General features: G+C 43.2%; 1 long non-coding RNA gene across 1 annotated transcript; it reads left to right on the plus strand.

Moving 5' to 3' along the window:
- Window positions 1-1,519: 1,519 nt before the first annotated feature.
- On the plus strand, window positions 1,520-6,274 carry LOC143538423 (uncharacterized). Its single transcript, XR_013136244.1, has 3 exons — window positions 1,520-1,802; window positions 1,888-1,979; window positions 6,134-6,274. It is a non-coding gene; the product is annotated as an uncharacterized LOC143538423 (long non-coding RNA).
- Window positions 6,275-14,198: the final 7,924 nt, after the last annotated feature.

The following is a 14,198-nucleotide window of genomic DNA, read 5'->3' on the forward strand; positions in this document are numbered from 1 at the left end:
AAAAATGGGACTAGGATTCCAATTCTAACGAAACAAACACGCTATGCCATGAGATTTTAATTCCAATTCCTTTGAATCCCACGAATTCTGTGAAATAAATGCGCATTAAGTTTTATTTATTGTCTAATTAGGATTTCGAGGTCATTTTTAATTGTACATAGCCATGGTTTATATAACTTAATCAAAGTTGTGTTTATGGTTATGAATTTGTAATTAGTTTTAGAGTTATATTTTTCCAATTGATAAGTTTAAGGGTGATTCACTCTAGATTATTTGTGTAATTTGGTTTGATTGTCGATTGAGGCATACTTGATGCTTTTTTTTTTAAATGGTTGAATGTTCTAATTACAAGTGGGCATTAATTAGTATATACTTTGGACTACGATTATAGGACAGGACGTATGAGTTATATGAGTTGGACGTATGTTTATAGTACATAGCCCGTGTGATACACGGGTAGTTAAAAAAAAATAAATTAATTAAATTTAATAATATACATAATAACATACCTCATGGATTTATAAGATATAAATAATTTTTTCTAAAACATATATATTAGTAAGAATATTTTGTATTTGTATTTTAAAAGAAATCAAAATAGAAGGTTATGAATCTATAAGAATTAAGAAAAGGAGAAGGTTAACATCAATTCATCCTAGTTGAGTTGGTAAGTCGTAAACATTTTAAAATTAAGGTGGTGAGTTCAATTCCCACCAACATAGAAAGAATGTGTTGCTTTAATAATTAATATAGGTAGATTAATTTGAACTAATATCATTTTCAAAAGACAATATATAATTAAATATAGGGTTTGCGTTCAGCTTTATAAGTGAATATATTTGGGTCGCCGGTGTTTAAAAACATATAATGTAGTGTTTGCTTTAGGTTTCTTTTGTTGTTTTCCAAAAGGCCGGCCGAGGCCTTACAAAATAAAATAATAACAGTAATAACTAATAATTGTTGAGGTTTTCTTAATTTTGTAAAGAAAACTTATTATTTAAACTCGTACGCAGATCTCCAGTACATTTGTAGGCTAGGTTCGATAGAAGATTTACGGCCATGGGCCTTTTTAAAGATTCATGTGTTTTTGTGAGTTGTCCATTAATTGGCCAACATAATCTATACTAATTACTAAGCTTTTTCAACTAAATATGTATATTTTAAAAACTTTAGAAATTAATCAACATTTATTTTGTAAAGGTTGGATACAAAAACTAATTATTTGGTAAGGTGTCCACATGGCAGGATTTTTCATTTAGCTTCTTGTTTGTTTTGCTTTTGCCAGTCTGTTTCTTTGCTAGCTCCTTGTTAATGAAATAAACTGATACACATAATTAGAAATATATATTAATTTATTATCTATAATCCAGTGGATGACAAGTCAGGCAATTAAGTTCTTTATAAGAATACAACAAACGCTAACATACAGCAGTACGTTTACAGCTTTATATATTTATATATATCGTCCACATGAAGGAATATTGATGTATGTAAGCAACTAAGCAACTATAATGGCAGATAAACTTACGCACGCTGTTCAGTATTATTCCTATGGAGTTGCTGATCTTGTGGGTTAGTTCTTGTACCTGTATGCATGCTTTGATTTAATGTTCGATAATCATATATATACTAAAACGTACATGTTATGTTGTATATATAGCATGTTGAAGTTCCTATTCCTAAGCCATCTAAAGGTGAACTTGTAATAAAAGTGGAGGCAACTAGCATAAATCCAGTCGATTGGAAGATACAGCGAGGCCTTTTGCGCCCTCTTTTCTCACTCAAATTCCCTTGTATACCAGGTAGTGAACATGCATCTTAATCAAACCATTCACATTATGTTTTTGGTCTTATAACCTGAAATCTAGAGTCCTTGCATGAATGCAGCAACTGATGTAGCAGGAGAGGTGATAGATGTTGGGCCTGGAATAAGTCGTTTCAAAGTTGGTGATAAAGTTGTCTCCATGACTACCATTATGGTAAGTTTTCTATATATATATACACGTGTGTGTGACTGTGTGATTACAAGCGGGCTTTCCTAGTCCACTAATGGCACAAGCCTCCTCTGACCAGTGACAGATACATAAAACATTATGAAGTAAAAAACAAGGATGTGATCTGATTTAGATCGGGTCAGAGATAACACTTTTGTTAGCACTTTCACTTAATTAGTGAAGTAAATCTTAAATATAAACGAACACTTTAAAAGTCCTCTGGTTGCTTCTTGCATTCTCTCAAGCCATCAGATTGTTTTATTTGTAAATGGAGGCTCCTCATGCATTTGACCGTATGAGTCACACCAAACCCAGATAGCCTTAAACGAATTATAACATCTCATTGAATTAAAAATTAATCTCATCAAATATTTGATATGAAAATCCTATAAAATATGGATATACTAAAAATTAATATCCGATTTTTTAAAATATATATATATAATTAAGAATCAATTTTATAAAATAAGCGGGTCATGGGTCTCACCAAACCCAGATAACTTTTAAATCGAGTTATAATATCTCATTTATTTGTGAATCCCTTTCACCATCAAATCCTAAGTATATTGTTAACTTCATTACAATAAATAAAATTAAAATCCAAAAAATATATATAAATATTGGGAACGAAAAAATTAAAACAACCCCATAATATGGGGGATAAAAGCTGTTAGGATTAGTGAAGGCCTTTGGGCTGGGTTTGTTGGTTGACAATTAGAAGACTAAAGGGGCCGCCCGCTTAATTATGGAGGAAGGCCCATTGGAGTTTTCTTTGTCCCAACTCCATTAAACCTAATTGTTATCTATATATACATAGTCATGTATTGTAATTTTTTACCGTGCTTAATAAAATACCCTAGTTGCAGCCAGTGGACGTAGCCGAACCACGTAAAATCTCGTCTCTTATTTATTGATTTCGTTTGTGTGTGTGTGTGTTTGTGTTTCCGCTGCGTACCGACTCTGTTTAATACCTAACAAGTGGCATCAGAGCCGAGGGTTCGTTAAACACGTTGTGCATTGAGACGAGAGTGAGAATACCTTCAGTTGGTAAGTCCAGTTCGTAAAACCCATAGAAGCAATTTTAGTTATGGTGTGGCACGGAAATTGAGAAGGGACTTTTGGGTTATTTAGCTTGTTGGTCAAAAGGAATTCTTTTCCTTTAGTCTATTATGTCGTGATCTGATCTGCAAGCAAAACAAAAGCAACATAAAAAAGCAAAATAGGGTTTTGTTTTTTTGGAGTGTGGCTGGTGCAGACGTAAACAAAAAAAAAACATAACTTTTTCTTGTTAATCGATTAGGGTTAACAACCCTTGAAGTCGCTGAGGCAGCCGATCGGAACGCTGCCACCGGTTTTGTGCCACTGCCGGAAAATACTATTAACCACCACCGTCGCTCAACCGCTGCAGTTTGTTGCTGTCGCGTGACTGTTAATCGAAGTAAGAAGTAGTGTCGGCTGCTTCTTGTTGTCGGACTAGAATCGAAGGTTGGGTGTTCAAGATTTGGTTTGTTGTTCGGGTTTGCTTTGATTATGTGGTTTGGGTATTTGTTAACAGGAGTTTCGGGTTACAAGAAAGGTTTCGGGTTTTTTGGTTAGAGTTTCCTTTATTGGTATTTTCTTTGTTTTCTAGTTTGCGATGTCTGAAGACGGGAAGGTTCGAATCAACAAGTTTAATGAGACTGATTTTGTATTGTGGAAAATGCAAATAGAGGCGTTACTTGGGGAGCATGATTTGGATATGGTATTGGAGGAAAAGCCGGATAATATGGATAAAGCTGAAGAAGCAATTTGGAACTCAAAGGACAAGAAGGCTAGAGGTAAAATTACATTGGCTTTGACGAGGAGCGTTGCTTTTAATATCATGAAAGAAACCACGGCTCGTGGTATGATGACAGCTCTGTCAAATATGTATGAAAAACCGTCTGCAGCCAATAAGGTGTTCTTGATGAGGGAATTGTTTATGACAAGGATGCACGAGGGAAGTTCAGTCACGGGTCACATTAATAATTGCAACTCGATTATGTCCAGGTTAGCTTCTGTGGGCATGAAGTTGGATAACGAAACTCAAGCTATTATATTGTTATCTTCTTTGCTTGAGAATTGGTCTGGAACTGTAACGGCCATTAATAGTTCTGTGGGGGCCGATGGTTTGACATTTGAGAGGGTCCGAGACATTGTGTTGGGTGAAGACGTTCACCAGAAAAGCGCTAGTGGCGGATCATCTTCTGATATGTTTTATGCAGGCAGGGGAATGGAAAATAACAGGAGTAGTGGGATTCGAGGGAGCAGTTCGTCTAGAACTCGGAAAAATGTGAAGTGCTGGAGGTGTAATGAGGTTGGACATGTTAAGAGTGATTGTCCAAATAGATTACAGGGAAAGGCTGCTGAGGTGAACACTGCTGAACAGGTTAATGAAGGCGTCAGTGATGACGAGGCATTATTTTGTAGTGTTGATAGCATGGTGGACTCTTGGGTCATGGATTCCGGATCTTCGTTTCACGATACGCATAGCGGAAAAACGATGGTGAATCTGAAGGTTGGTAACTTTGGGAAGGTACGCATTACTAATAGTGATGTTTTTAATGTTACGGGCATGGGGGACGTTAATTTGGTAACTCCATTGGGAACCGTTTGGAACTTGAAGAATGTTAGGGCTATTCCATCGTTGAAGAGAAGGCTTATCTCTATTAGTCAACTGGATGAACTAGGCATGGAAGTAAAGTTCGGTGGAGGTAAATGGAAGGTAACTGAAGGTAGTCTAGTTATTGCACGTGGATACAGGTGTGGTTCATTATACATGGTGGAGGTGCCTACTGAGGGAAGTATGACCGTCCCTCAAAACAAAGTCAGGTTCGCTGAGTCGAAGGGGCAAAAGGTTCAATTTGCAAGAGTGGAGCCTTGTACCAAGGTGATTCAAGCTGAGCGGGGTCGGAGGTCAAAAAAGGTAAAGGGTTTGGTGACAGTGGGAGCACGGGTTGTGTTCCGGGAACCGTTACAAAACAACGTTGGGTTTTGAAGACCGTTATTCCGATTGATAAAATCTCTCCTAGGGAACTCATGCTGAAAGAGGAGAGTGGTAATGGTTCTCGGGTTATTTCTGGAACTGATGGATCGTGCGTATCAGTTGAGATGGTGGACGAATCAGTTTTGGCTGATGAGTTGGAGCTTCAACTGGCCCTTCTGGTACTTGATGTTGAAGGGATTGCTGCAACTAGGGGGTAAGTCTTAGCTTGTTTATGGGAACTGAAAGCTTGGAAGACTTGTAATAAAGATTCCTGGTATTACTAACGACTGGGTTGCTTTGTACTTGAATGGCGGGCTGGAGTTTATCGCAAGGCCTTCAAGTGGGAGATTGTTAGGATTAGTGAAGGCCTTTGGGCCGGGTTCGTTGGTTGACAATTAGAAGACTAAAGGGGCCCGTTTAATTATGGAGGAAGGCCCATTGGAGTTTTGTTTGTCCCTACTCCATTAAACCTAATTGTTATCTATATATACATAGTCATGTATTGTAATCTTTGTACCGTGCTTAATAAAATACCCTAATTGCAGCCCGTGGACGTAGGTCGCCTTGACCGAACCACGTAAAATCTCGTGTCTCTTATTTATTGCTTTCGTTTGTGTGTGTGTGTTTGTGTTTCTGCTGCGTACCGACTCTGTTTAATACCTAACAAAAGCTAGTGTGTGTGTGTGTGTATATATATATAAAGAAAACTAAATTCCATTCTGGTAAAAATTTCAAAATAACAAAAAGTAAATTTTAATTAACCAAAAAGTCAAAAATAAATAAAAACTTTATTTGGTGTTCGGAATATTTGTGAGTCGCTGCCCAAATGCCAGAGTGTTAATGCCATGTGGCCGGCGGCTTTGCCAAAAGAATTTATAAGGTAAACATTTTCACAAATATGAACACGCATCTTGTACCTAGCATGTACACGAGGGTAGAATTTTCATCCGAAAATTACATGTTTCATTTAGTAACTTTTTGTGTTAGTTTTGCATTTTGTAAACTTTGACATGTCGACTTCTTAATTTGGGATTTTCCATAGATATACTTTATACTACCTGCGGGTCCTAATGTATAAAAGCATTTTATTTTAATTATGTTATTTGTTTTTCTAAGATTATTTATAAACTCATAGAGAAATGGAGGACTGTCTGAGTATGCTGTGGGAAGTGAAAGAATGATTGTTTTGAGACCACCAGAGGTATCAGCAGCCGAAGGATCCGGGTTTCCTATAGCCGGTCTTACAGCACTCCAAGTCCTCATCTATCACGCTGGCATCACCTGAAGAGGTAGGTCCCAGCAGAGCCCAGTTGGACCCGCAAGACTCACCTTGAAGAGGGACGTTTGCGCAAGGACCAACTGGTTCCGCAGGACCCACCATGCTCAGAGATGAAGACCTTACGCGCAGTACGCCAGCTGTTCCCGCAGGGAAAGCCTCCCAATGGTGAAGTATCCCGCCTGTCCCCGCAGCTGTGGATACAAGCCATCAGGGAAGGCTACCCGCACTAATAGCAAGGCTACACGCACAAGGCACTCAATAATTCAGTGTCACCTGAAGGAATGAGCAAGGCGGGAATACTCCCGCCCAAATGAGCCAGTCTGTATGCTTCTGGAAGATCTTTTGTACTATACCTGCCAAGGTATGGACAAAATAGACAAGATCTGACCAAAGCAGCCCATGAACCAATCACAGGGTGACAGCTCACCGACAAACAGTACGAGGAGCATGCACTAGTACTGTTTGTCACTATTAGCCGCTGCCTACTCACCAACCCTTGTCGTGGCACGCACATAGCCTGCAGTTGGTGGAAAAGGAATAGTACACAGCCGGCCTGGTCACTATCAGCCGTTGCCTACCCACCAACCAGCATGGCACGTGCGTAGCCCATAGTTGGTAGAACATGAATATTCTACAGCTGGCTGTACTTGCTTGGAAACCTACCTTCGGCTATAAATACTCCAACACCTTGGAACGGTATCATCATCTTGTATTTTTACCTTCACTAGCTATTTCTCTCAATATACACTTATATTCAGAGCAATCTAGTCTGATTCTCACGCCGGAGGGTGGTCACAAGGAGGAACCCCCCCTTCTCAGTGACGAGCTCACGGTGTCTGTTTTGCAGGTCATCTGAAGAACATCCTTCTTTCCCAGACCTAACCCTCGTGGGAAACATTACTTAACCCCCAGATTATCCGTAATCTGCCCGGGGTGGATTAGTGTTTCTTCATTGGCGCCATCCGTGGGAAAAAAGCTAGAACTAATTCTCAGTTTTTTCAAAATTTCAGAAGAAATGGTTAACGTTACTTCGGTCCCAAGGCCAGTAAGTGACCAAGAAACCCCGGTAACCACAACCCCAGCTACTGGGGGGAACATCGGCGGTTATACAAATTTTAAGAACACTACCCCGGTTACCCAAGCCGGGGCAAGTGCAGTAAACAATATTTCACTGGGGTTCACTGATGCCCAGTTGGAGAAACATGTGAGGCTCCCTCGCCATACACTCGATCAAGTTAAGGCGTGGCCGAAGCACGTCAAAAAGAGTTCCAAGCTGAGTTGGATGAACGCTTGCGTTCACTCCAACAGGCTGACGAATTCGGAAATACTAGACAACAGCTCAACATGAACAGTGAGTGCGAGTACTCGGACAATGATCGGGAGGAATCCGACACCGACGCAAACCCTCGCCATAGGGCGAAAGGGAAGCGTAAGGAAACGGACTTCCAACCAAGAAGGAATTTTGGAGAAACCATCAAACCAAGGAACGCGGGAGGAAACCCACGTGACTTCTCCAAAACCTTTAGACCAACTGCCGCAAATGCGGGAAAGTCCAAGTTTGCAAGGGACATCGCGGAAGCAATCGCCCCGAGAAGTGCCAAACAGATGTCCAACATCGGTACTTTTGATGGTCTATCCGACCCAGACGATCACTTAAACAGATTCATAGCGGGGGCAACCGTCAGTAACTGGACGGAACCCACGTGGTGTTATATGTTCCAAATGACGCTGGTTGGAGCGGCCAGGGCGTGGTTTGATCGTTTACCGGTCCACCACATCTATGGCGGACTTTCAACATAAGTTCAGCCAACACTTCAGTCAACAGAGGAAATATACTGAAGAGCAGTGGACGATCCTCAACTGCGTGAGAGAGGAAGATGAATCTTTACTAGACTTCATCACTCGCTTCAACTCCAAAAAGCTGAGTCTGGGCAACATAAGTGAAGATCTTGTTCGCGCCGCTTTCATCCAGGGCGCCGAATACCCGGAGCTTATCCGCACGTTGACGGGTAAGGACGGCATGCCATCCACATGGGATGCCATCATGACGGCGGCCAAGCGCTTTGCCGAGACGGAGAAGCAACTGGGTAGGGATCTTCCCCAGAGTACACATCTCTACACGCAGAGGACCAGAGAAAACAATGTTCGGTTCGCCCGGCAGAACAAGAAGAGGAAGCTAGGTATTTGGCAGTCAAGGGTAAACTTTGACACCTCATCCAGCTCTCGCCCTCTTGTTGGCGGAAGGGATAACACGCACCCTTCAAGCCGAAAACACCGGTGGACGCCACTCACCAAAAGCGTCACGGAGATATTTGCCACCGAAAAACTGCCATGGCCAAAAGCTCCAATGATCCGAAAATGACCTAATGCGGATCAGAGTAAATTCTGTGACTTCCACGGGACAAAGGGTCACAGTACAGAGGAGTGTACATCCTTGAAGGATGTTGTTGAAACATTCGTCAAGGATGGAAGACTTGCACACCTTGTGGCATCAATCAAGAATGGATCAAGGAATGATAACCGGTATAAAGGCAATGGACGAAAGCCCGTTGACATCAGCATCCACATGGTTCATGGCAACATCAGAGGAAGAAAAAGACGAACGACAGAACCATGCGAATGGAAGGAAGCTGAGGTACGCTTCCCGCGAGTGCCAGGAGGACCCAGCAAGGAAGGTCCCATCGTCATCAAAAGCCAGCTGGGGCATTACATAACTTCTCGCACTCTTGCGGACAACGGCGCCTCGTCAACGGTTATGTACAGGCAGTTCTTCGACAAGCTAGACGACGAAGACAAAGAACGCCTGGAAACGGTTTACGCCTCAATGGAAGGGTTCGACGGCAGCACAAACACCCCCTGGGTATCCTATCTTTCCCCGTCATTCTCACGGACGGGAAATACTCCCGCACAGAAGACGTGGACTTCGTCGTAATGAGGAAGCCACATCACACATACGACATTCTCTTCGGGAGAGACGGGATGGCAAGATTCAAAGCTGTGGTATATTCAGTCCACGGCATGATGGGATGGCCAACTGCTCAGGGTGTAGCGATGATCACCGGTATCCCCCAGGTATGCATCGCATCCGTCTCATCTAAACCCAAACCAAAGATGGCTAAACCAACCATTACCGAACCAGAAAAATGGGCCCTCAATGGCAGATACCCTGACCAGGCTGTTACAATTGGCCCAACAATCGCTGATCCTACGCGCACCTTACTCAAACGCTTATTACAAAGAAACGCTGACATCTTCGCGTGGACACCAGCTGACATGACTGGTGTACCTCGAAGTAAAGCAGAGCATAAGCTAAAGTGTGACCAGGCTTTTACGCCAGTCATACAAAAGCGCAGAGTAACGGGGGCGGAACAGGCAAACGCGTGTAGAACCCAAGTCAAGGAACTCCTTGACGCGGGCATCGTACACGTTAGTAGATATCAAACATGGGTTGCAAATCCCGTTATGGTACCGAAGGCTAACAAACAATGGCGCATGTGTATAGATTTCAAAGATTTAAACAAAGCATGCCCCAAAGATTGTTACCCGTTACCCGAAATTGACCTCAAAGTGGATTCATTAGCACCGTTTCGCCTTAAATGCTTCCTTGACGCATATAAGGGGTACCATCAAATCCACATGGCTGTAGATGATCAGGACAAAACCGCATTTCGGACGCCTGATGGCACATTTTGTTATCAAATGATGCCATTCGGACTTAAGAATGCAGGGTCCACATACCAACGCCTGATGGACAAAGAGTTTCATGCCCAAATTGGGAGAAACTTGGAAGTCTACATGGATGATTTGGTCATCAAAAGCCCTGAGCCAGAAGCGATGTTGAAAGACATCGAAGAAACTTTCAACACGCTCAGAAAGATAAACATGAAGCTCAACCCGAGCATGTGTTCCTTTGGGATGGAAGAAGGGAAGTTCTTGGGAGTCATTGTTACTAAAGATGGCTTCAGAGCGAACCCTGAAAAGGTCGAAGCCATTACCAAAATGGAATCACCTACTACCATCAAGCAAGCTCAGACACTGAATGGACGCCTAGTCGCACTTAACCGCTTTTTGTCAAACCATGCGGATAGGTCGTTCCCATTCGTGTCAACATTGAGAAACTGTTTAAAGAAAACGCACTTCCGCTGGACACCAGAAGCGGAAGCAGCTTTTCAGGAAATTCGGTCATGCTTGATCGAACTCCCAACGCTCACAGCACCAGAAGCGGGGGAGGAATTAATCATATACCTTTCTGCCACAGATAGAGCAACCGGGGCAGTCCTGCTAGTAGAGCGGAAAGGTATCCAGATGCCTATTTACTATGTTAGCCGTGTCCTAACAGACGTAGAAACCCGGTACTCCACCTTGGAAAAATTAGTCTTAGCACTTGTACAAGCTTCACGCAGACTGAGACGATATTTCCAGGGTCACCCAATCACCATTCTCACCAACTTCAAACTCGCAAACGTTCTAGGCAAACCCGAATTATCGGGACGTCTAGCCAAATGGGCAATTGAGTTGGGGGAATATGCGATAAAGTACAAGCCAAGACCAGCTATGAAAGGCCAGGTCCTGGCCGACTTTATTGCAGAAGTCCCCGCTTCGCGGGAGAAAGAGTGCCAGGAGGAGGCTCAACCCTCCCCAGCACAGGACATCAATGATGTCTGGCGACTCTACACCGATGGAACAGCCAGCAACGAGGGTTCAGGCGCAGGGTTGAAATTAACCAACCCAGCAGGCCAAGAATACACTTACACTATTCGACTGGACTTTCCAAATACGAATAACGAAGCCGAGTACGAAGCATTCTTGGCAGGGCTGAGAATTGCGCGTAAAATGGGAGTGAAAAACTTGGAAGCCCACGTAGATTCCATGTTAGTAGCCAATCAGATAAACGGAACGTACACGGCCGTGAACGACACAATGGCCCTGTACCTTGCACAAGCAAAAACCCTTATGCGCGATTTTAATGATTGTAAAGTCATACACGTCAAGCGTAGCGAAAACAAATCTGCGGATGCGTTAAGCAAGCTTGCATCATTAGCCTTTACCCATTTGGGAAAGGACATCCGCATTGAACTCCTTGAAGCACCATCAGTCCCGCACAAGGAAATTTGTGTCATCCAAACCGGTACAGAAACGTGGATGACACCAATAATAAATTACCTTGCAGCGGGTATACTACCAGAGTCAAAAACACAGGCAAGAAAAATACGTTGTAAAGCATTAAACTATCAACTCAACGATGACATCCTTTACAGACGTAACTTTCTTGGCCCACTCTTAAGATGCGTGGACAACCAGGATGCTGACTACCTCCTAAGGGAAGTACACGAAGGCATCTGTGGAGTACACGCAGGTCCACGCGCTGTTGTAGCTAAGCTAAACAACGCGGGATACTTTTGACCGGGGATGCATACGGATGCGCTGGCATACATCAGAAAGTGTAGGTCTTGCCAGCTCTACGCACCCAACACGCATCGCCCGAAGAATGAACTTGTTCCAGTCACCTCTTCATGGCCATTTCAGAAGTGTGCCATCGATGTGACAGGCCCATTTCCTACAGCAGCAGGAAACGTTCAGTTCCTAGTGGTAGCCATCGACTACTTCACCAAGTGGATAGAAGCAAAACCCTTATCCCAAACAACCGCAAAACATATTAAAAAATTTATTTGGGAATTTATTATTTGTCGTTTTGGACTTCCACAGACTTTGGTGAGCGATAACGGCACCAACTTTGCTGACAAGAAGCTACAAAAGTGGCTAGAAGAACTTCAAATCACCCACACCTTTACCTCAGTGGCACACCCGCAAGGTAACGGTGAGGTGGAAAGAGCAAATAAAAGCATCGTCGAAGGCATAAAGAAAAGACTCCTGGAACACAGATCCGGCTGGGTAGACGAAGTTCCACACGTCCTTTGGGCAAACAGAACGCTGAAAAAGGCCAGTACGGGAGAAACCCCGTTCAGCCTCACTTATGGCACTGAAGCCATGGTCCCAGTCGAAATTGGTTTGCCCTCACCAAGGGTCTTAATTCAGCCAGAAGACAATGATGCGGAAAGACGGTTAGACCTTATGCTAACCGAGGAACGCAGAGACTTAGCCGCAGCGCGTGAAGAAAACTACAAGCGACAAATGCAAAAGTACTACAATACGCGGGTAAAACTCTGCAACTTCAATGTAGGAGACTACATATTGCGTAACAACGAGGCTTCAAACCAAGAGCACCCAGGAAAACTGGCACCGGTCTGGGAAGGACCATACATTATCAAAGAAGTTTTGGGAAAAGGCGCATACCGGCTCGAAAGGCTCGATGGCACTCCTATCCCAAGAACATAGAACGGAGCTCAATTGCGCAAATGTTACATGTAGATCAATTCCAAATTTGTAAAGAAAAGGCCTAGAGCCACTTCTAATGGAAATGATTCTCCTTTCACATTGTGTTGATAGCCTTACCTTTATACTTATGAACTTCCCACGCTGCTATGCCGGTATTCACCGCATAAATATGGGAAGAAGTAAGTCGTTGCGTGTGGAAGGCGGCAAAACCCGCATAAACACATAAAACGGTAAAAATTTCTAAGGAAAACCTTCACGCAGGTCAGCTATAGGTGAAGTTTGGTCATCCCAATAAATGAAAGTGACGGTCCTACCCACACAATCATGATAAAGGAAACTGAACATTGACCTATTGGCAACCGCGCGTCGAAAGGTTAACTTATTCAAAACACTTAGAAAATTTCAAAGGAAAGGATGAGGAAAACTTCCACGCAGGTCAGATATAGGTAAAGTTTAGCCATCCTACTAAGTGCAAGTGACGGTCTTACCCGCACAATCACGAAGGAGGAAGCAAAACTTTAACTTATTATCTGCCACGTTGAAAAGTTAACTTATCTAAGTACTAAAGAAATTGCTAAGTTAAATCAAAATATGCGTGAAATAAACAAGGCAAGGCATTAGCAAATAATCTTTATTCCATCAAAATTCAAATATTACAAAGATTGCTGGGTACATACCCGCATACAAAAGAAGCTATACAAAAATAAAAATCTACTCTAATTGTGGAAAGGGATCTAAAGGATCAAGCTTCAGGACCACTTCCACTTGGACCCGCACCATCAGTAGAATGTGGCGGTTCAAGGAAAGCTTTAAGGATAGCTAGCCCATCATCAGCAGCAGCAATCTCGTTCACCTTCTCCGCCACCGGATGCGGGAAGGCAGCATACTGATTCACTGCTTGGTCATACGCAGCTTCAGTATCCACATTGTAAAGAGGGAAGTTGGAAGGCGGGATGCCTTGTTCAACAAACCCTAGACCAAGCAGGAAGCCAGCCTTTTCCCCATCCTCATGAGAAGCGTTGAGGGCTGCGCTCATCGCATCGTCATATGATGTGTTCGTGAACACCCGATGCACAACCTACAAAACAGAAGTTTGTCAAAAACTCAAGAGTAAGGAAAAGCGTAAAGAAGTTAGAAGTTAGGAAGCTGCGCATACCTGCGACAACGCTTCTCGAAGAAGCCATTCCTTGGCAACCAGAGCCTCCTGGAGGGCAGCTTGAGCTTCATTACGGGCGCGTTCGGCTTCGTTCTTTGTGAGGTTGGCAAGCAACACATCTTTGGCTGCAGCCTCTTCGACGCCCTTTAGCTTACGCTCAGTGTGGTCAAGCACCCCCCTCTGGTCCAAGATCTCTTGGAGCTTCTTGGCATCTTCCATGGCCAAGGCATCATGAGCCTGCTGGAGCCTCTCTAATTTGGCTTTAAGTTCCTCATTTTCGATGCGTAGAGGCTCAGCAGCAGCTTCAGCCTTGGTGGCCCTCTCGGTTGCGTTCCATGCAGTTTCCTTGGCCAGCCGAAGCTGTTCGTTAACAGCTTGGGCAGCCTTGGAACGGGCCTCCAGACGAGCCTGAACGTCAACCTCAAAGGC

Source organism: Bidens hawaiensis, unplaced genomic scaffold, assembly GCF_021521415.1.
Source record: "Bidens hawaiensis isolate Kalapana, Puna unplaced genomic scaffold, B.hawaiensis_p1.1 tig00011621_1, whole genome shotgun sequence".
NCBI classification, from domain to species: Eukaryota; Viridiplantae; Streptophyta; class Magnoliopsida; order Asterales; family Asteraceae; genus Bidens; species Bidens hawaiensis.